The sequence below is a fragment of the Neofelis nebulosa genome, chromosome 10, assembly GCF_028018385.1.
Source record: "Neofelis nebulosa isolate mNeoNeb1 chromosome 10, mNeoNeb1.pri, whole genome shotgun sequence".
Classification (NCBI taxonomy): Eukaryota; Metazoa; Chordata; class Mammalia; order Carnivora; family Felidae; genus Neofelis; species Neofelis nebulosa.
The window spans coordinates 75,196,961-75,217,218 of NC_080791.1; the positions used below are offsets into that span (position 1 = coordinate 75,196,961).

The 20,258-nt window shown below is 49.2% G+C and overlaps 1 protein-coding gene and 1 non-coding gene across 3 annotated transcripts in view; one reads left to right on the forward strand and one right to left on the reverse strand.

Annotated features, from left to right (window-relative positions):
• Positions 1–20,258, forward strand: part of NAV2 (neuron navigator 2) — a 741,392-nt gene that overhangs the window by 221,295 nt on the left and 499,839 nt on the right. The window lies entirely within an intron of this gene.
• LOC131488968 (small nucleolar RNA SNORA1) lies at positions 14,258–14,392 on the reverse strand. Its single transcript, XR_009250344.1, has one exon. It is a non-coding gene; the product is annotated as a small nucleolar RNA SNORA1 (small nucleolar RNA).

Genomic DNA, 20,258 nt, shown 5'->3' on the forward strand with positions numbered 1-20,258 from the left:
TCCCAGGATCTGCCTCCTAGAGAAAGACTTTACAGACATTCCCTGGGGGAACCTTTTCTCCTTTAGTCTCCTCATTTCTCTTATGGTCTTTAAGGCATTGGCCGTAGTGGCAATTGAGTTGGGGAGACTGAGTTCCACTGGAGTGTGAGCGCCTTGAGGGCAGGGCTCCCAGGTGTTCGTCTCTGCCTTTCCGGGGCCTCGCACATCATGCATTCAGCAAATGTTAATTCATCCAGCCAACGTCTGCTCTGTCCCAGGCTCCACGAGAGGCAAAGGGGGAATAGCTCTGGGTGAAGCATGCCTCTTGCTCTTAGCTTACTCCTGGCTTAGTACCGGGGACAGGCCATGAAGAGACATTGTGACACGGAGGAGGGCTGAGCAGATCAGGGTGCATGCTCTAGTAAGGGGTGCCCAGGAAGGTTTCTCAGAGAAAGTGATAGCCATGACACGTAGACTGAGGACAGTGAGGGTCAGGGGGTAGGATGGCTGGCCCCAGATCTCCTGTGTAGCGCATGGCAGAGTGAACTCTCAAATCGGGGCCCACATCAGTGCCAGAGTGGGTTCCCTGCCTACCACACCCCCCCAAGTTAGCACACTCCTCTCTGATCCTGCCCCACAGGGTAAGAAGGAAAAGTGTCAGACCCACTTGCTCAAAGCCTTGCCACATTCTGCTGCAAAATCTTCTGTTTCCAAGCCACTTCAGACTTGTGATGACTCACCAGGTCCTTGGAGTCGCAGAGACTGTCAGCAAAATCCGAGGCCAGTGAACAGATTTCCCACCGCAGGGTATTGTGGGACAGCTCGCTTCCTACTGGCGGTTGTTTCTTCCCCCCCCCACCCCCCATTTCAAAATAATGCATACTAATTGTAGAAAATTTGGGGAGAAAATGCAAATCGCCCATAATTTCTGAGCCAGAAATAACCATTGTTAACGTTTCAGCGTACTGAGATAGTTACTTTGGGATTTTATTTAGAAGTCGCTACAATATATAATTACTGCTCATTAATATATGCAAATATATGAATATAATTACCTTGTATGTATTTAGCTTATTGTAAAGATTTGCACCCTCTACTTCCTGGAAACCTCAAAGACGGAGAGCGTGAGAGAAGTAGCTCTGGGGCGCCTGGGTGGCTCAGTCGGTTAAGCAGCCGACTTCGGCTCAGGTCACGATTTCGCGGTCTGTGAGTTCGAGCCCCGCGTCGGGCTCTGCGCTGACAGCTCAGAGCCTGGAGCCTGTTTCAGATTCTGTGTCTCCCTCTTTCTCTGACCCTCCCCTGTTCATGTTCTCCCTCTGTCTCAAAAATAAATAAATGTTAAAAAAAAAATTTGGGGGTGCCTGGGTGGCTCAGTAGGTTAAGCATCCGACTTCGGCTTGGGTCACGATCTCGAGGTCCGTGAGTTTGAACCCTGCGTCCGGCTCTGTGCTGATAGCTCAGAGCCTGGAGTCTGCTTCAGATTCTGTGTCTCCCTCTCTCTCTGACCCTCCCCCATTCATGCTCTGTCTCTCTCTGTCTCAAAAATAAATAAACATTTAAAAAAATTAAAAAAAACCTTTAAAAAATTTTTTTTAAATAAATAAAAAATTTTAAAAAAGAAGTACCTCTTTTTTTTTATTTTTTTTTTAAATTTTTTTTTTCAACGTTTTTTATTTATTTTTGGACAGAGAGAGACACAGCATGAACGGGGGAGGGGCAGAGAGAGAGGGAGACACAGAATCGGAAACAGGCTCCAGGCTCCGAGCCATCAGCCCAGAGCCTGACGCGGGGCTCAAACTCACGGACCGCGAGATCGTGACCTGGCTGAAGTCGGACGCTTAACCGACTGCGCCACCCAGGCGCCCCAAAAAAGAAGTACCTCTTATTGCCGACCTACTACGTGCCCAGCTGCAACTCACACTCTTTGTACTGACAATGCGAGAGTCGCCCTTCTGTGATGAAGCAGACATTCTCTCATTTATCCTGATGGCGACCCATCAGATGGCTATTGTTCTTATTTCCACTTGACAGATTAAAAAAACAAAACCGAAAACAAAATAAAGGAGGCAAGACCAGTAATCCCTTAGCCAAGAGCACAGAGCTGGGATGCAGTGGGCCTGGGAGTGAGCTCCTGGTCCGTCCTGCTTTCAAAGTGCATGTTCATTCTCCCTGTCGTGAAGTCCCACGTCCTTATCAGAGGCCTCCGAGAGAAGGCACGCATGCTGCCCTTAGAGATGGCCAAGCGGAGGTGACTAATGGCCAACGGCTGGATGTCACCATCATTTCTTTATCCAGCCCTCTGGCAGACCAAACCCGGGGCCAGCCTCTGGGGGACTCACAGGGAAATAGGCTTCTCCCAGTATTCTGAGGTTGCTGAGAGACCTCAGCGTTCAGAGGAGGGAAAGGGTCACAGAGATCAGCTAAGAGCTGTGGCAGTCACTGCACTTGAAAGAAGAAAGAAGGTCTGAGGTTGTAGATTCCCCGGGAGACACCTCTGCTGGCCGCCAGCCAGAAGGCCTCCCAAAATAGATCTCCTGTCATGATGACAGCAGCCCAAGGCCTGACCCTAAGCCTGTAGGGCCCAGAAGCTGCCTCGTAGCAGCCACCTCCCACACACCAGTCGATACTCCAGACATGAAGCTATTGATCTGTAGGGTGTTGCAGCCCGGATTCTGCAGGTTGAGATGGGATAAGAGGTGTCACTGGCGTCCCAGGGAGTAACACCTTAGAAAGAAGAGGGCAGAAAGCGTGCTTGTGCAGGAGAAGCCTGGATGGTGATGCAAACAGGACAGAGCCTCTGCCAGCCCAGGAGAGAGCAAGCGCCCAAGCAGAGATTGCCACCAGAGGGGTCTCACGTTGGACAAAAGTGGCTGGGGCCTTGCTACGCTGCCTTGCTCAGTCACTGAGGAAAGCACGCCCAAAGGCACATCACACGCCCTGCAGCTGGGCATCCGGTCCTTTTTGGCAGGAGGACTCGAGCCACGCATCTCTGTGTCTGCCACACAAGGAGAAATCTGACCACTGCAGGGTCTAGAAGGCTCCTGTCGGCTTCGTCAGTGAATTCACCCCGCATGGAAGAGCAATGTGGGAAGCCAAACAGGATCCAAAGGGTACCGGGTGGGCATGGAATCAGACCATAGGAGTTGTAAAATCGAAATCCTTAACGGCACCAGGTTGAGGTAGTCTGACAAGGTGACAAGCTGACCTGCTCTTACGTTAGGCTTTTATTGCCCCTTGTATTAATTTGCGAGGGCGGCCATCACCAACTATCAGACTGAATAGCTTACACAGCAAAAATTTATTCTATCTCTGTTCCGGAGTCTGGAAGTCAGACAGAGGTGCTGGCGCCCTTGGTTTTCTCTGAGTCCTCTGTCCTTGGTGTGCACACGGCTCTTCTCTCACTCCCTCTTCACATGGTGCCCCGATGTCTCCCTGTGTGTCCTGATTTCCTCTTCTTACAAGCACATCATTCAGGTTGGTGAATTTCTAGGGGACATAATTCAGCCCATAACAACTCCTAGCCCCTCTTTACATGGACAGAGTCTGCCTAATGTAACTGACCCGGACACAAGTCTTGCCTGGATGAGCCCATCCTGCCTCTATAGGGCGGGGATGGTTGACAGGGGATAAACCTGTAAAGAGATACCCAGCCATGAAGGCCCTTGGATGTCAGACTAACAAAGTTGTATTTTCTTCTGAAAGCCAGGGGGAGCTCTTGGTGGGGCAGTGGCATGATCAGATGCATATTTTTGGAACATCACTTTGCCCATCACTTGGAGCATGGATTGAAGGAGGCAGGACAGGAAGGAGGAAGGTTCATAGTGAAGAGAGGATTGTACTAGTCCAGAGAAGAGATGATGAGGCCTGAACTGGGGTGGCTACCCTGGGAATGAAGAAGAAAGAATGACTTTCAGAACCTTTTAAGATATATCCTTCCACAGTATCGTGGCAAGGGCTGAGAGAGGCGACATTCAGATGGCCAGTACACTCATTGAACAAGAGAACCTAGTCACGTGAGTCATCTTTTTAACATCAAAATACTTCCTCCGGGTGAAATCTTAAATGGGAGATAAGCATATAAACAGCTTATATAGAGAGATTATATTTTGTTTGGGCAAAAGTCATGATAGGGATCCCAAACCTCTGCCCACGGGGGTGACCATTGTCTCCTAATGGGTTCTAGAGACCCTGTTCCCATCCTTAGAGTTCCTCTTCCTCCACTTCTTCCTCCTTTTGGGGGCAGACATTTAGCTGGCACACATTGGTACAACCACATCTCAACCAGTTGGTGACATCCACTGCCCTGAGCCCTCTATGTGCCTCCCTGCTCAATAGCCTCCAAATATCCAGCCCCTGCCACAGTTCTTAGACCTCCCAACAGTCCAGCAGCCAGTGGGGCAGGTCCAGGCACACAGAGGGGCTCTTGGACCCAATTCTCCAGCACTGTGGCCAGCATCTGTTGACTGGTTGGACCTTTGCCATGGCAATTATTAAATCTGTTGAGTATCACTAGTCCTTATATCTTACACACCAGCCATTTCCAACTATGGACATTGTTCTCAGAAATACCATGGTATTTGTTCCTTCTCATGGGAATGCTTTCTTCTCCTTTCTGCCTGGCCGGCTCCCGCACATCCTGCAAGACTTAGCACATATCACCTCCTGAGGCCTTCCGTGCTGCTCCCAAGGCAGTGTGCATGGTTCTCTTTTAAACTTAATTCTCTTGTGGTCCTTTTTGTGCCCCAAAGACATGTATCTGTTCACCTCTGTCTTTTTGTTTAATTGTGTGTGTGTGTGTGTGAGAGAGAGAGAGAGAGAGAGAGACAGAGAGAGAGAGGGAGAGCCATGTGCACACACGTGCATGAACACATAGGGGACAGGCAGAGAGAGAGAGAGAGAGAGAGAGAGAGAGAGAGAGAGAATCTTAAGCAGGCTCCACACCCAGTGCAGAGTCCAACGTGAGGGCTTGATCCCATGACCCTGGAAACATGACCTGAGCCAAAATCAAGAGTTTGACGCTTAGAGGACTGAGCCACCCAGGCACCTCCTACCTGTCTTCTCTACCCAGTTTTCTTTTTCAAAAGGGTAGACCCAGCCTTTCTATTATTCTTTCTCCAGACTGTAATGCATAGTACGTACGTAGAGTTGGAAGGACTGTCTGTGGCCCTGACAAGGTGCCGTGGGGCTCTTCGATTCAGCTGTTTCTGGGCGAGCAGTGCTGGTTCTGTATTTCAGAGGAGCATTCTCCTTTCCCTGCTGTGTCCCCCAAGGAATTGAAATACCCGACAGCAGGATTTTATCTTCCTCATCAGAGTAGGCCGGGTTCCCAGGACAGCGCCTGGTACACAGAATGTCCTCAGTCCGTGTTCGTAAAAGCCCAAATGATCCAAATAATGCCGCTTTGGTAGTCAGAATGCAGGTATTATCACCACAGCACTATGACATGACTCTAACTGTGTTTATTTATCACGTAAGGAAACTGCGGCTCAGAGAAGCTAAGCGGTTTGTCCACGGTCACCGTGTTAGTTAGTGATGGAACTCCAAAAGCCAAGTTCTTGGTTAGCCTCTACCCTGCACTCTACCCGCTTCCCCTGTGGGGCTGCATTTCAGATCCCCATCCTCCGACATCTGTCCTACTTGAAGGAACTTGCCAGCTCACCCTCTTTCCCTGCCTTGAGGCCAGGTGACGCAGCACAGGATTGGGACCCCTGAGTGCGAGCGCAGACTGGGCATCCAGGTGGCCGTCCTGGTCTCTGGGCTCTGTCCCAGCTACTTCTGGGTTCCCCGGACTATCACCGTCAGCCCCTCTTCTTCCTCTGTGTCCTTCACCGCCGATCTTTTTCACAGCTCTGCTTCCCCTCCCGTCAACAGATCTCTCAACAAATGTTTTCCATCACTGCTGGCTATTTTTATCCCTTTATCAGAGTTATTTCCTTTGGTAAATAGCACCCTGGCACAGGGTGGGTAGCCTCACTCAGGTGCCAGCAAGCACATGCAGGCAGGAGGTGCGGGGCCGGTGGGCATCTGGGAGAGGGAGGAACGAGCGACAGGGGCCGGGCCCCGCGCTGGGGGACTGTGTTCGGTGCTGATGGCAGTGGCAGCAAGAGGCTCATTCATCCACGCCCCCCCACCCCCATTTCAATTTGTTAAAACCATTCTCTGAGAAGGCAGTGTGTGCCGAGGGGCCTCGGAAGCAGACAATCAGTGACAGGCGCCCAAAATAGCCTCGGAATCAGCAGCGTTTTGTTTTGCTCCAGGCTTTTCATGCCTGCGAGGGGAGGAAAGAAAGGATCCAGAGCATTTTCTGCGTCCAAACACACATCTTTTTTACAATAAGACAAATGACTCGTATTCCTGCTATTAAACCCAGCAGCGTCCCCTCCCCAGCAGCCACCCCTTCTCTGAAGACCTCGCCAACATTTCCTTTTGTGGCTGCAAGAGGAGAGAATAGCAGCTCACGCGGGTTCCGGCGCAAGGAGCCTCTGCCTCCCCGGGCTTGCCTTTTACAAGCGGGGATTTTAATAAATTAGCGCCAGGGCGCGTGCCGCTCGCTGCAGCTGCCGTGACAGCTCTCCAGGAGGGCCTGCGAGAGCCAGGCCCTGCTGGAGAGGACCGAGCCAGCGGTTTGCTGGTGGGAGCCCCTCGGCCCCAGTCCCAGCTGACACCAGCCCCGCGGTGGCCCCTCTCCGGCCGCGGCCCCTCGCAGCGCTTACGGGACCGGCCTCAGCTTCTGGAGGAGACTCCTTGGGGGCCGGGGAGGCCGCGTGCATCAGGAGGAGTCCCAAGGGGTTCAGCACGACCCCTGGACTCCAGTCTTACCCCTGTGCTGACTCCCCGAGCAGCCTTGTCCAAGCCGCCGCTCGCCGTGAGACCGGTTCCTGGGGAGTCAACTCTCAGAACAGGCCGCTCCCTCTCCTTTAGAGCGCTTGCCCCGTGGGAACTTAGCTCTTACTTGTGGGGCAGTTTGGCCACTTCGATTACGGGCCTGCATACTTTTTAGGCCCATGGGCCGTATCTGGCCATACGCGTTTATGTTGTCTGGTCTGTGGCTGCTTTCACAAGACAGTGGCAGAGCCGAGCAGTTGTCCTGCAGAGGTGGGATGGGCCCTAAAACCTAAAATATTTACTCTTCGGCTTTTGACGGGAGAAGTTTGCCACCCCCTGGTCTAGCTGGTGAGTCCCACAGAAGGTTTAGAGACACTTCTCAAGATTACTCAGCCAGGCCTGAAAGGAAATATGAATGCGGAAGCCTCAGCGCCCCAGACTGTCAGGGATGTTCTCAATTAAATGTGCACAAGTAGAGTTGGGATTTGCTAGAACAGGAATCCCTCCCAAGCTAGGACATTGCCTGGCAAATACTGGGGGCCTTCTCCAGCCCTGGTTCCCCTCACTGGTCACAACTGAGCTCCGACTGGTAATGGACGACATGTTCTATCCTAGCCTCTATCTGAAGGTCCTTCCTACATGGCTTACATGGCTAGATAGAGAGAGTAAGGGTCCTGGGATCACGAGGGGGAATGGGATGTAGAGGTTGAAGACTTGGGAATCACTAGTTCAAAGCTTGGTGTTACTACTCATCGAGCCACATAACCTCGAGCGTGTCGGTAGACCTCTCCGAGCCTCACTATCTGAAAGGCGGAAGGAAAACTAGAGCCTTCCTTGCAGGGTAGTAATAAAGATTAAACGCAATAATGTGTGCTGTGTATTCAAGCGCAGGACCTGGCGATCCAGAAGAGTAAATAGTAAGCATTTAGTTGTTGTTCCCCTGCGGAGCTGGTTTAGGTTTATTCCAGCTTTTCCTGAGTTTCCCAGGACTGGTGGCTATGGGTGTCTCTAGGCCCCTCATGGACTTCACCTTGGGAGTGAAAGGCTCTGACAAGTCCTCTGTTTTGTCTCACTGAAGTGGAAATTTCTGTAAAACCCAGAGGCACCACATGCCAAACCAGCCTGCTACGCTCCTGGCATGGGGACCAAATAGTGACTTTGGAAATGTGTGTTTTCCTGGATAAAACCTCTAATTGGACAATTGTAGGTCTTCTGGCTTTATGTAGACTTTATGACTTTGAAAGCTCTTAAGCTGGGGCGAGAGAAAATTTATGAATGGGATTTCTTTATTTCTGTAACACTCTGACTCATGCTGTTGATCCACTTGGGGGGCTGGGCTTCCGTTACTTGCTAATTTCTCTTTGCCAGGTGGTCCTTGCTCTGCCTCAGTGAGCCACAGCCAGTGGGTACTGAGCCCCAGAAGGGGGTCGAAAGGGGCTAAAAAATTGTTCTGGACCCAGATTGATTTCCCAGGCAAAGAAATAGAGTGCTTGGGAATTTCTCAGGGAAGCTCTATAGTTTTTCTCTTAAATTTTGAAAGCTTGTTTTTACCGGGCTGTTTCAGTTCCTCTCATAGGAAACTCTTACCGTCTACATAAAAGGCACTGGTCTTAGAGAAAGGGCCGATTTCTGGCTGAGGGACGTTTCCTCTGGGTGCCCTCATCCAAGAGCTCGTTTGAAGGTAGGCAATGGAGCTACCAAGGTGTGTCTCGATCAGCGTACTAATGAGACTGACTTTACTTAAACCGTGTTGGTTAGGGTAATGTACATTTCTAAAACAAACAGATTCCAAAATGGATAAAGGCTCAAACACAATAGAAATTTGTTTCTCATTTACATAGTCGTCCAAGGCTGATATTTCTGGTAACAGTGGGTGGCTTTCATCCACCCAGTGATTCAGGAACCCTGGCTCCTTCTACCTTATGGCTTCATCATCCTCTCTAGAGCCTTGAAGTAACCTGCATCTAGCCAATGGAGTTGAAAAAGGGCGCAGGGAAGGCTCACCTTCTTCATATAAGCCTTGGCCCAGAAGTGAGTGTTACCATGCCTTGCATTCCATTGGTGAAGTACACGGCTATACCTAAATGCCAGTGGGGCTGGGGACTGCAGTCGTTTGATGGGAAACCGCTTCACATGGACAACTGTGTGCAAAGGAAGGGGGCACATGAATTTTAGTAGGCAATCAGCAGTATTTGCTATAGAAAGAGAAAAGTATCAAAAGAGAAAAAGCCATCGAAGATTAAATACAGAGAGGATGCCATTGGGTCTAGCACCTGGCCAATAATAAGGACCATAACTATCCTTGTCTGTGAATCCCCATCCCTTAGAGCAGTGCCAAGCATACAGTAGGTGCTGAGTAAATGTCTGTGAAAGAAATAAGTGAAACAGAAATGAGAAAGTGAAAGAAATAAGAAATAAGTGGCCCAGAGTCCAAGGGTTGGCCCAATGTTTCCCCAAAAGGGATCCAGACGCTTATAGTTACTTATTCAATTTACAAGTTGCTTTTATTGAAGGCAGTAAAAAAATCATATAAATTTGGGACTATCCCGGACAATCTAGTGTATAGATGTTGTACCCAAGGTTTCACAGGATTTCTGATTAGAAGATCCCTTCGAGGACATCTAGGCCCATAACTGCAAATGTCTCCCAACTCACAAGCTAATGCAGTGACTGCCTGGCATTGGATTCTGCAGGAAAATGTGCTGTGATTGACTAGTGATGTGTACCACAGGCAAGGGGAAGAACAATATGGTAAGCTAAGTTTTTGACAAATCCTATCAAGCCTAAGATTCCCCCATACTTTATATATAGGGGCGAGGCTCAGAGAGGAGAGTGGTGGGCAGCTGCCTTTGGAGACTCGTTGGAAGGCCTGGATGAGGAGGTGATTAGGGCCAGGAACTAAGTAGATGATGACAGAGATCAGAAGAAGGTATGCTGGAAAATTCTCTCGGAAATCCAAGGGAGCCAGGGGCTACAAGACTGGTCTATCGTGACTACTTCCGAAAGAGAAAAGTGGAGGCAGAGCACCGTTGCGACTCTTTGACTGACATGCTTTCTACTGAGCTTGGTCAGCCTTAGAGGGGTTGTGGTCCAAATCGTATCTCCCCCAAATTCATATGTTGAAGTCCTACTACCCGGTACCTTAGAATGTGACTGTATTCTGAGATAGGGTCTTTGAAGACGTCATAAAGTTAAAGCGAGGTCATTGGAGCAGACTCCAGTCTAATGTGACTAGTGTCCTTACAAGGAGAGGAGATTAGGACACGGATACGTGAACAGAGGGAAGCCCACGTGAAGACACAGGGAGGAGACGGCCATCGACAAGCCAGGGAGAGAGGCCTCAGAAGAAACCTACTCTGCTGACACCTTGGTCTTAGGTTGCCAGCCTCCAGAATCGTGAGAAGATAAGCTTCTGCTGTTCAAGCCACCAAGTCTGTGGGACTCTGTTATGGCAGCCCTAGCAAAGGAAAAGAAGGGGAAAATGAAGTCTGCTGTTCTTGCCTGCGTTTCTGTCTAGGGCATGTGCCATAAGGCAGACCCATGAGGTCACTGGGCAGTGAGCAGATGGCTCGAGGCCTTCCTGGGCCTCTAGGACTCCCTGGAGATTAGAGTCCAGTAGGCATCTCATGGTGACCTGGACACAAAGGGCACCATACAGTCCATGAGCATCACAACCCATCACCAACTGGTCCCTCCTCTGTCCCTCCCCGTGCTGCTGGCTGGGGGTCCAGAGCCACAAGGGTCATGGCTCCCAACCCTGGGTGAGCTCGGTCTGGAGCGAAGAAGAGTAGTGTGTTTCCTGGATCCTAAGGCGACGTTGATGACAAAATACGTTATCAATTCAGCAACGGTGTTTCAGGAGGCAAGAAATACTCCCAAATTAATGAGAAGCACGGGTTGGTGGAACTATCCCGATTTTAGTAGAGTAAAAATAGGACCACCTGCACGGCTTTGAATCAAGAAAGTGGAGTCGATCAATGGTTAGAGTACCGGGTGCTTTGTGCTGTTACGGGGAGGGTGGTGGGGAAGGTGTGATTGTTTCTGCCTTGGCGGGAGGTCAGGGCCCTAGAGAGGGGACATCTGAGGAGCAGTGTGCCAGGCAGACAAGTCAGGAAGGGTATTCTCAGCAGAGGGAACAGCACCGGCAAAGGGCCAGGGCGTATGCATATCTGCAACCGTGTACACAGAGGAAGAGACTGAGGTGAGGGTGTTCAGACAGAGCAGCCTGTGAAGTGCCTAGAATGCCATGGCCAAAACCCACTTCCGCTAGAGCAGAGGGCGAGCAATGAGGCCTCAGGCCAGGAGGGAGCGAGCCCCGGCCCCGTTCAGAACAGCATTGCAGCCAAACCCACCCTGGCGGCTCCTCTCCGTCAGCGGCTCCCAGAGCGGGAGCACAGGTGCGTGGCAACCAAGAGATGGTCTGTGTAAAGCCACTTGCAAGCTGGTTCTGGAAGGCACACTGAGGATGAGGGAGAGAGGGAAGGAGCGCGTCGGGAGGAAGACGCTCTGAGAGGAAATTGCTCTGCCCCTGCTGAGCACCCTGTGGGGTGTGGGGCAAGTCCCTGCTGCCCTCTGGGCCCCCCCTTCCTCGGGACCTGGTAGTGGAAAACCGTGCGGGTGCAGGAGCCAGCTGCGTGGGTTCAAAGCCAGGCTCTCTTGCTTATGATCTTGCTTAGATAGTGTTGTTAGATCAGATTGCTTAGATCAGTTGGCCGAATTACATAACCTCTGGGTCTAAGTCTTCTCCTATGTGGAATGGGATAATAATGGTACCTGTTCTTTAGAGTTGCTCTGGGGATTGCATGAGATAATACATGCAAAGCACATTTAACGGCGCCTGGCACACGTGAAACTCCCCAAATCAGCTATTGTGAAAAGTGGCGGTGATGATGATTGGTTGTATAGGACTAGCTTAGTGGGTTTTAAATCTTAAACCCTGGAACCTTTCTTCCAACATGTTTGGAACATCAACGTGCAGAAAAGGTTACATTGAGCTCTTTTTTTTTTTTTTAATGTTTATTTATTTTGAGAGAGAGAGAGAGTGAGCGAGCCAGCGCAAGGTAGGGAGGGGCAGAGAGAAGGAGAGGCGGAATCCCAAGCAGGCTCCGCACCATCATGGCAAAGCCCGATGCAGGGCTCAGAGTCCCAAACCGTGAGATTATGACCTGATCCAAGATCAAGAGTCAGACGCTTAACCGACTGTGGTGCCACCTAGGCGCCCCAAGCTCTTTTTGTTGAGGCAGGAGACCCTGAGCCCAGACCCTCCGCACCCCCTTCCCCAGAGCTGTCTCCCAGCCCAGCGGGGGCACCTCTGCAGAAGCCTTAGGCTGCAGAAAACCAAGATTGAAAGCAGCTGTCCCAGAGGATCTTTGAGGTCCCCCTCAGCTGCTCCTTTTTATCTATTTCTTCCTTCTGTAGCTTGAGTATACATCTGGAAAAGCTATCTATACAGCTCAAAATCATGTTCCAAAAGCATTAGCTGAGCCAGGCCCCGGGAATAGTCCAGTGAGGGCAAAGCAAAGTGGACACGCGAGCAACAATCCTGACTGTAAAGACCCACAGACAACTAAATACCAACCCCACATTTTTTTAAGCCCATAAATTTTTATTTAAGAAAGTTTACATGTTATGATTCATTCCACTGTCCCTCAGAGTCACTTTAGTTCCTGCAAAGTCTGAGTCAACTTATCTTTAAGATAGACCTTTTTGGGGTGCCTGGGTGGCTCAGTCGGTTAAGCATCCGACTTCGGCTCAGGTCATGATCTCGCGGTTCATGGGTGTAAGCCCCACGTCCGGCTCTCTGCTGACAGCTCGGAGCCTGGAGCCTGCTTCAGATTCTGTGTCTCCCTCTCTCTCCACCCCTCCCCTGCTCACACTCTGTGTGTGTCTCTCTCTCTAAAAATAAATAAACATTAATTTTTTTTAAAAGATAGGCCTTTTTAAAAGATCTCATGTCTCTTGAATAGACACTTCTCCAAAGAAGACATCCAGATAGCCAACTGACCCATGAAAAAATGCTCAACATCACTCATCATCAGGGAAATTCAAATCAAAACCACGATGAGGTACCACCTTATACCCGTCAGAATGGCTAACATGAACAACTCAGGCAATAACAGATGTTGACGAGGATGAGGAGAAAGAGGATCTCTTTTGCATTGTTGGTGGCAATGCAAGCTGGTGCAGCCACTCTGGAAAACAGGATGGAGGTTCCTCAGAAAACTAAAAACAGAACTACCCTATGACCCAGCAATTGCACTACTAGGCATTTATCCATGGGATACAGGTGTGCTGTTTTGAAGGGACACATGCACCCCCATGTTTATAGCAGCACTATCAACAATAGCCAAAGTATGGCAAGAGCCCAAATGTCCATCGATGGATGAATGGATAAAGAAGTGGTGTATATATACAATGGAGTATTACTCAGCAATCAAAAAGAATGAAATCTTGCCATTTGCAACTACGTGGAAGGAACTAGAGGGAATTATGCTAAGTGAAATTAGTCAGAGAAAGACAAATATCATATGACTTCCCTCATATGAGGACTTTAAGACACTGAACAGATGAACGTAAGAGAAGGGAAGCAAAAAGAATATAAAAACAGGGAGGGGGACTAAACATAAGAGACTCTTGAATATGGAGAACAAACAGACGGTTACTGGAGGGGTTGTGGGAGGGGGGATGGGCTAAATGGGTAAAGGAGCATTAAGGAATCGACTCCTGAAATCATTGTCGCACTATATAGTAACTAATTTGGATGTAAATTAAAAAAATAAAATTAAAAACAGAAAAAAAAAGTAGAAGAAAAAAAGATCTCATGTCTCTACAAGCTGAAACGCAGAAAGTACATTGCTCTTTTGGCTAGTGATCTAAAATGTATTATTCCTTTAAAAAAATAAATACATAAAATGCATTATTCCTTGGGGCACCTGGGTGGCTCAATTGGTTGAGCATCCAGCTCTTAATTTCAGCTCAGGTCATGATCTCATAGTCATGAGATCAATGAGCCCTGCATTGGGTTCAGTGCTGACAGCACGGAACCTGCTTGAGATTCTCTCTCTCCCTCTCCCTCTGCCTCCACTCTCTGGCACAGGCACACTCTTTCTCACTGTCACTCAAAATGAGTAAATATTTTTTAAAACATATTGTTCCAGGGGCACCTGGGTGGCTCAGTCGGTTAAGCGTCCGACTTCAGCTCAGGTCATGATCTCACCGTTTGTGAGTTCGAGCCCCGTGTCGAGCTCTCTGCTGACAGCTCAGAGCCTGGAGCCTGCTTCGGATTCTGTCTCTCTCTCTCTCTCTCTCTCTCTCTCTCTCTCTCTCTGCCCCTCCCCTGCTTGCACCCTCTCTGTCTCTCAAAGATAAATAAACATTAAAAAATGTATTATGTCTTAACACGTTTCTAAGATGGAGGTCGTGTTGCTTTCAATTTCCCTCGTGATCTTAGCAAAAAAATTGCAGGTGTCGCTGTCACTGTTGCAAGACATTTACTGAGATGGAAGCATGATCTGTGTCTCAGGTTAGCCCCATTAAGAATTTCTGGACACCGGGACCGACGGTGCCCATTCTCATGGGAAGTGAGGCTTCACCTCCTCAGTTTTTAAGACAAGTTATGTCGATGTGACTGTCTCCACTGGCCACGGTCGGCCCTGCCGTTGCCCTGCGTGTGGTGCACTGGGGTTGACTCTTCCCCGCTAAGGGGCTGCGTCTTGTTCCTTCACCTCCAATTCCTGAGCACAGGGTCTGCGTGTAGCAGGCGCCCAATAAGTCAACACTGGGTCCATCGGATGGAGTTGAATCTGGACACCTCTATGAGGTCGACTCCAACCTGGGTTCAGCGATGACCCAGACAGCCTTGGATTCTGACCACACAGAAGTTATTGTCAGGGAAGGAAGATAAATAAGTACAAGTGTGACAGAGTTCCTAACTCACTGTTGAGACTTAAAACTCCAAAGCCCAGGATAACTGTTGTGGGGCCCTAGGACGCACAAGAGACAGAGGTTGCTAGGTGGGACCTTTGCTGTGGGCAACAGAGGTTGCTTCAGGATCTGCTAGGTCTGGGCCTTGGAACGACCCTGGAAAACTTTATCTTGAGGTCCTTAAATGGACCTCAAGGACCTCCCCGCTTCCTGGGAGCCCAGAACCCACTGTGCAGCTCAGCCTGACTGTTTCAGCATAAACAGAAGGCTGGCCCCTTGTTGTGTACTTTGTTTTAACTACACGTGCACTTTCCACCTTGCCTTTCAACTCGCCGGGCCTTTGCAGGTTACAGTGAAGGAGCCCAGTCCCCAGCCTGTCATCCAGAGCCCATCTTCACTGACTGCTCTCTGCTTTTCCTTCATCTGCTGTCACTACCCTGGGTCGTTGCTGTTCTCCAAGCACTCCCGCCACTTAACCGTCAGGTTCTTTCTGTCTGAAATTCTGTCTCTTTCTTTTAATGTTTTTTTTTTTTTTTTTTGAGTGAGAGAGAGAGAGAGGGCATGAGTGGGGCAGGGGCAAAGAGGGAGAGGGAGACACAGAATCCAAAGCAGGCTCCAGTCTCTGAGCTGTCAGCACAGAGCCCGGTGCAGGGCTTGAACTCACAAACTGCGAGATCATGATCTGAGCTGCAGTCGGACGGTTAACCAACTGAGCCACCCAGGTGCCTCTCCTACTCATCTTTCAAAACAATCCCAAATGCCACCTTCTCCAGGAAGCCTTCCTCAGTTGAAATCCTATAGTCTATCTCCTGTCCTCCCACAGAACTTAGGTTCTGCTTGGGTTTGAGTTATATCTCTTACTTTGGTCACTATGTTATAAGAGTTATATCTCTTACTTTGGTCACTATGTTATAAGCTTGACTAGAGCAAAGATTTTTACCTTAGTGGTCTTTGTACCCACATATATATACGGGAGGTCTATGGATTTGGGCTTCAATTTCTCAGTCTTTCTGGGTATGTGAGCTTAGGCAAGTTATCTAATGTACCTTAGTCTTAGCATTCCTGTCCAAAAAATGGTAAAAAAAAAACAAAAACAAACAAAAAAACCCCCAAAAAACCCTTCCTCATAAGCTTATTGTGAGCATTAAATGAAATGACTTCTATGATGTAATAATGAAAATGACATAATAATCATGACAGCTAATATTGATTAAGTACTCGCTTAGGCACTGATCTAAACTCTTTACCATTCGTTTAAAACATGGATTTGCAGAAGTTGCAAAGTTCCCTCACACCCTCCACCTGGTTTTCTCCAGTGGTTACATCTTACATAATTGTAGTACAGTATAAAAACTAGGAAACTGACTTCCTTATGATGGCGTGTGAGTGTGGTTATACGTTGTTTTATCACTTGTGTAGATTTGTGGAACCACCACCGCAATGACGATGCAGATCTATTCTGTCTCGACAAGGATCTCCCTTGTGCTACCCCTTTATAGGAATACCCAGCCTTCTCCCTTCTTCCATCCCTAACTTCTGGCAACAATTCGTATGTTCTCCATCTGCAGAATTTTGTCGCTGCAACAGTGTTATCTACATGGAATGACATAGTACGTGACCTTGTAAAACTGGATTTTTTTCACTCAGCGTAATCTATCCAAGTTGTTCTGTGTACCAATAAATAGTTCATCCCTTTGTTGTTGCTGAGTAATATCCCAGGGTATGGATGTACCATAGTTTAACCATTAAAGGACTTCTGGGTTGTTTCTAGCTTGGGCTATTCCAAATAAAGCTGGGTATATAGATTTTATTTGAACGTAAGTCTTCATTTCTCTGGGATGAATGCCCAGGAGTACAGTTGTTAGGTTATATGACAAGGATATGTTTGGTTTTTTAAGAGTCACCTGTTTCCCAGAGTGGCTGTACCATTTTACATTTCCTCCAGCAATGTATGAGTGACTCAGTTTTTTCACATCTTTCCCAGCATTTGGTGTTATCACTATTTTTTATTTTAGCTGTTCTAATATGTGTATGGTGGCATCTCATCAGGGACTTAGTTTTCATTTCCCCAATAGCTAGTGATGTTGCATATCTTTTCAGGTGCTTATTTTCCATCTATATATCCTCTTTGGTAAAATGGCTTTTCCTGTCATTTGCCCGTTTTCTAATTGAATTGCTTGGTTTTTTAATGCGGAGTTTGGGGAGCCCTTCTATATGCTAGATAGGAGTCCTTCGTTAGCTATGTGGTTTGCACCACTTGCTTGTGTAATCCTCATAACATTCCCATGAAGAGGACACGAAGAGTGTTTCGATTTACTAGATGAGGTAGTCGGGGCGCCGAGCGGTTATCCTGACGCCCAGCACACAGCAGACGTTTAGTGAATAATCACGGGGAGCTTTACACAGATGGAGCTCAGACTAAGGCACACACAACTCATGGTGCTTTCGTGGAAATGGTGGGGCAGCTGGAGATAAGGTAAGAAGATGCAGGTTGGAGCCGCAAATAGGGGACTTAATACCTGGCCGCAGGCCCATTTGACAGGCTGAGAAGTTGAGGTACAACAATTAAAATCGACTTCCGTCTGTCCAGAAGTCCCAGTAAGCCTGCTAAGACTGTTCCCTCTTTCCATCGACATCCTATCCGTCTCCTAAATTGCAAGTTTAATGCACAGCCGGCCAGTGTCCACCTCAGGGTCTTGTTTCTGAGGGAGGGGATTTCTCCCATGCCTGCCCTTTCCAGGGTGCTGGGAGGCCGCCTGCTGTCATGGGAGGCACAGGGCCGGGAGTCAGAGTGCCTGGGGCTGGTCCCAGCCTGCCGGTGACTAGTGTGGAAACTGAGTGCTGTACTTTCCTGAACTTTCCATCTGCACATCTGTCAAATGGGAGAAACAACAGGCGCTAACTGGCAGGGCTCTCCCCTTTCTATGGGTTTCTGTGCAAGCTTTCTATGTAACCTTGACCCAAGAGCTTAAGATTTCTAAGCCTCGGTTTCCTTATCTGGAAAATGGGGACAATCACAGTTCCTACCTCAGAACATCTGGGCAAAGACTATATGAGACGACGCATATCAAATATTTACACAGATCCTATCTCAAGAGGAATATGCTTCATACAAACTAATGCTTATTGAGCACTGACTTTGTGCCAGATCTGCTTGTCTTAAGTTGGGCTCATCCAAAATAAGATTAGGCACCAGAAAAGGGTATAGATGCAGGAAGTTTATTTGGGAGGGGATCCCAGGAAGCAGAGTGAGAGAGGGGCAAGGAGACGAGGAAGGGAGTGCTTCCATGGGCCACTGGGGCTCAGCCCCACTGGGCACCCTCTGAGAGACTGGGGGGGATACTCAGACTTTTAATTTTTTTTTTAATGTTTATTTTTGAGACAGAGAGAGAGAGAGAGAGAGAGACAGCATGAGTGGGGGAGGGGCAGAGAGAGAGAGAAGGAGACTCAGGATCTGAAACAGGCTCCAGGCTCTGAGCTGTCAGCACAGAGCCCGACGAGGGGCTCAAACTCGGGAATGGCGAGATCATGACCTGAGCCAAAGTCGGACGTGGAACCAGCCGAGCCACCCGGGTACCCCTGGGGGGGATATTCAGAATCCCTGCACTGAGGAGTCCTCATCGGCTGAGAGCTGCTCCTGGGGTATTAATTCCACCACACTGACACTCGCCTTGGGCTCGCGCTAAGTGTATCCCACAGCCAGAGAGCACCCTCAGGAGAGTGACTCAGGATGCTGTTGGCACATGCTGGGAAACTGGACTACCTCCAAGGGGACATGGGTGGTGCTGGTGGCCTGTGCTCCACTGCTTCACCCACTTAAAATGTTAATCCATTCAGGGCCTACATCAATTCTATGAAATGGGCACGATCTCTATCCCCATTACAACCCAGCTCCCAAACGCGCTAAAGAAACGCAACCTTCCACAAGGCAATGCTAATCCTTCCTCTGTGCAGTGAGTGCACTCTAAGATTTTCTGGTCTTCTTGTTTGTTTGTTTGTTTGATCATGTTATTTTTAAAATGCTATTTGTCGGGGCACCTGGATGGCTCACTCGGTTCTGTGTCGGACTCCTGACTTCGGCTCAGGTCAGGATGTCACAGGTTCGTGAGTTCGAGCCCCACCTCTGGCTCTGCACTCAGCCTGCTTGGGATCCTCCCTCTCTCTCTATCCCTCACCTGTTCACACTCTGTCTCCCTCAAAATAAATAAACTTAAAACAGTCTTTTAAAATAATAAGGAGGAAAACATTTTTAAAAATTTAAAAACTGCTATTTATTACCCACTAAACTGGTTTCATAATCCGGTAATGGGCTGCAATCCACGGTTTTGGAAAAAGCCGGTGCCCTAACATTCTGTTTGCTAGGACAATGTTGATGGCAGTGATGATGTCATAGGCTGGCATCAGGCCCGGTGCCCAGAAGGTGCCCAGAGAATGTTGGTTTCCTTGCTTGCCTTCCTGGCAAACCAGAAGCCTGCGAGCAGCTGCCTTCCAGGCTTGCAGACAGAGGCTTGCGCTGGCCCCAGCGTGTCTCCTGCTCTGACCCAGACTTGCCTCGGTGGGGTCTACACAGCCCCCTCCCCGGAGATGGGCACCATCTTGGGCTGTGACCTTCAAGACACCAGCTCCCCAGAAACCAGCCCCTCCTTGAGAGGCGAGGTTATGCCCTGTCCCCACGATGCTGTCACTTCCTTCCCCTGAGTCTTTCTGAGTGGAGATTGTTCCCCTAATCAGGATGGAGACGCAGCTCATTACAAGCTGGTGAGGCAACGGCTCTGTGCTCCCGGCCCGAGACAGGCTGTCTGGGAGCTTGGCCAGCTTCCCGCTGCCCCGAACACCAGGGCAGTGGCCTCAGAGCTGAGCCAGCCCTCTGGGTTTGTTTGCCCCCTTCCCAAGGGACAGAGGCAGACAGACACTCTACTGAGGCCTCCATGGCTTCCACTGCTGCACAGACTGTGCCATGCTCAGATGATGAGTTTGCTGCTTCTGAGAGCATCCGAACAGCTCCTGTAATAACAGCTGGCATTTACTGGACATTTGTCGTGTGCCGAGCACTGTACGGAATGCTTTATGTGCAGCGTGCTGTGTAGCCGTTATCGCAAACCCGCTAGATAGGCATGATTAGCCCCACTCTGCGGATGTAGAAACTAAGGCATGGAATGTTTTGGTAACTCGACAAGCTCTCCAGTCGACTAGAAGGGGGCCACATCCAGCTGTCCCCACTGACGCCGCACCTGCCTCATATCGCCATGTTGCCTGTGAGAATGCGACCCAACGTTTCCCCGTCCTTCTGGGTTCCAACCTCGGCTTCCCTCTCTGTAGCGGCCAGGTGAGTTCCCACAGGTGACATCACCTCTCTGAGCCCGGTACCCTCATCTCTAAAGCAGTTCCTCATGGCACGTCCTTCCTAAGGTTGCTAGGAGGAATAAATGAAATCGTATGTACACATGCATCTCTTGGCCCTAGAGACAAGTTAGAGGTGCTCAGTGAATCTATTTATAAAAGAGCCAACTCAGCTCTTTTCCCACTGACTT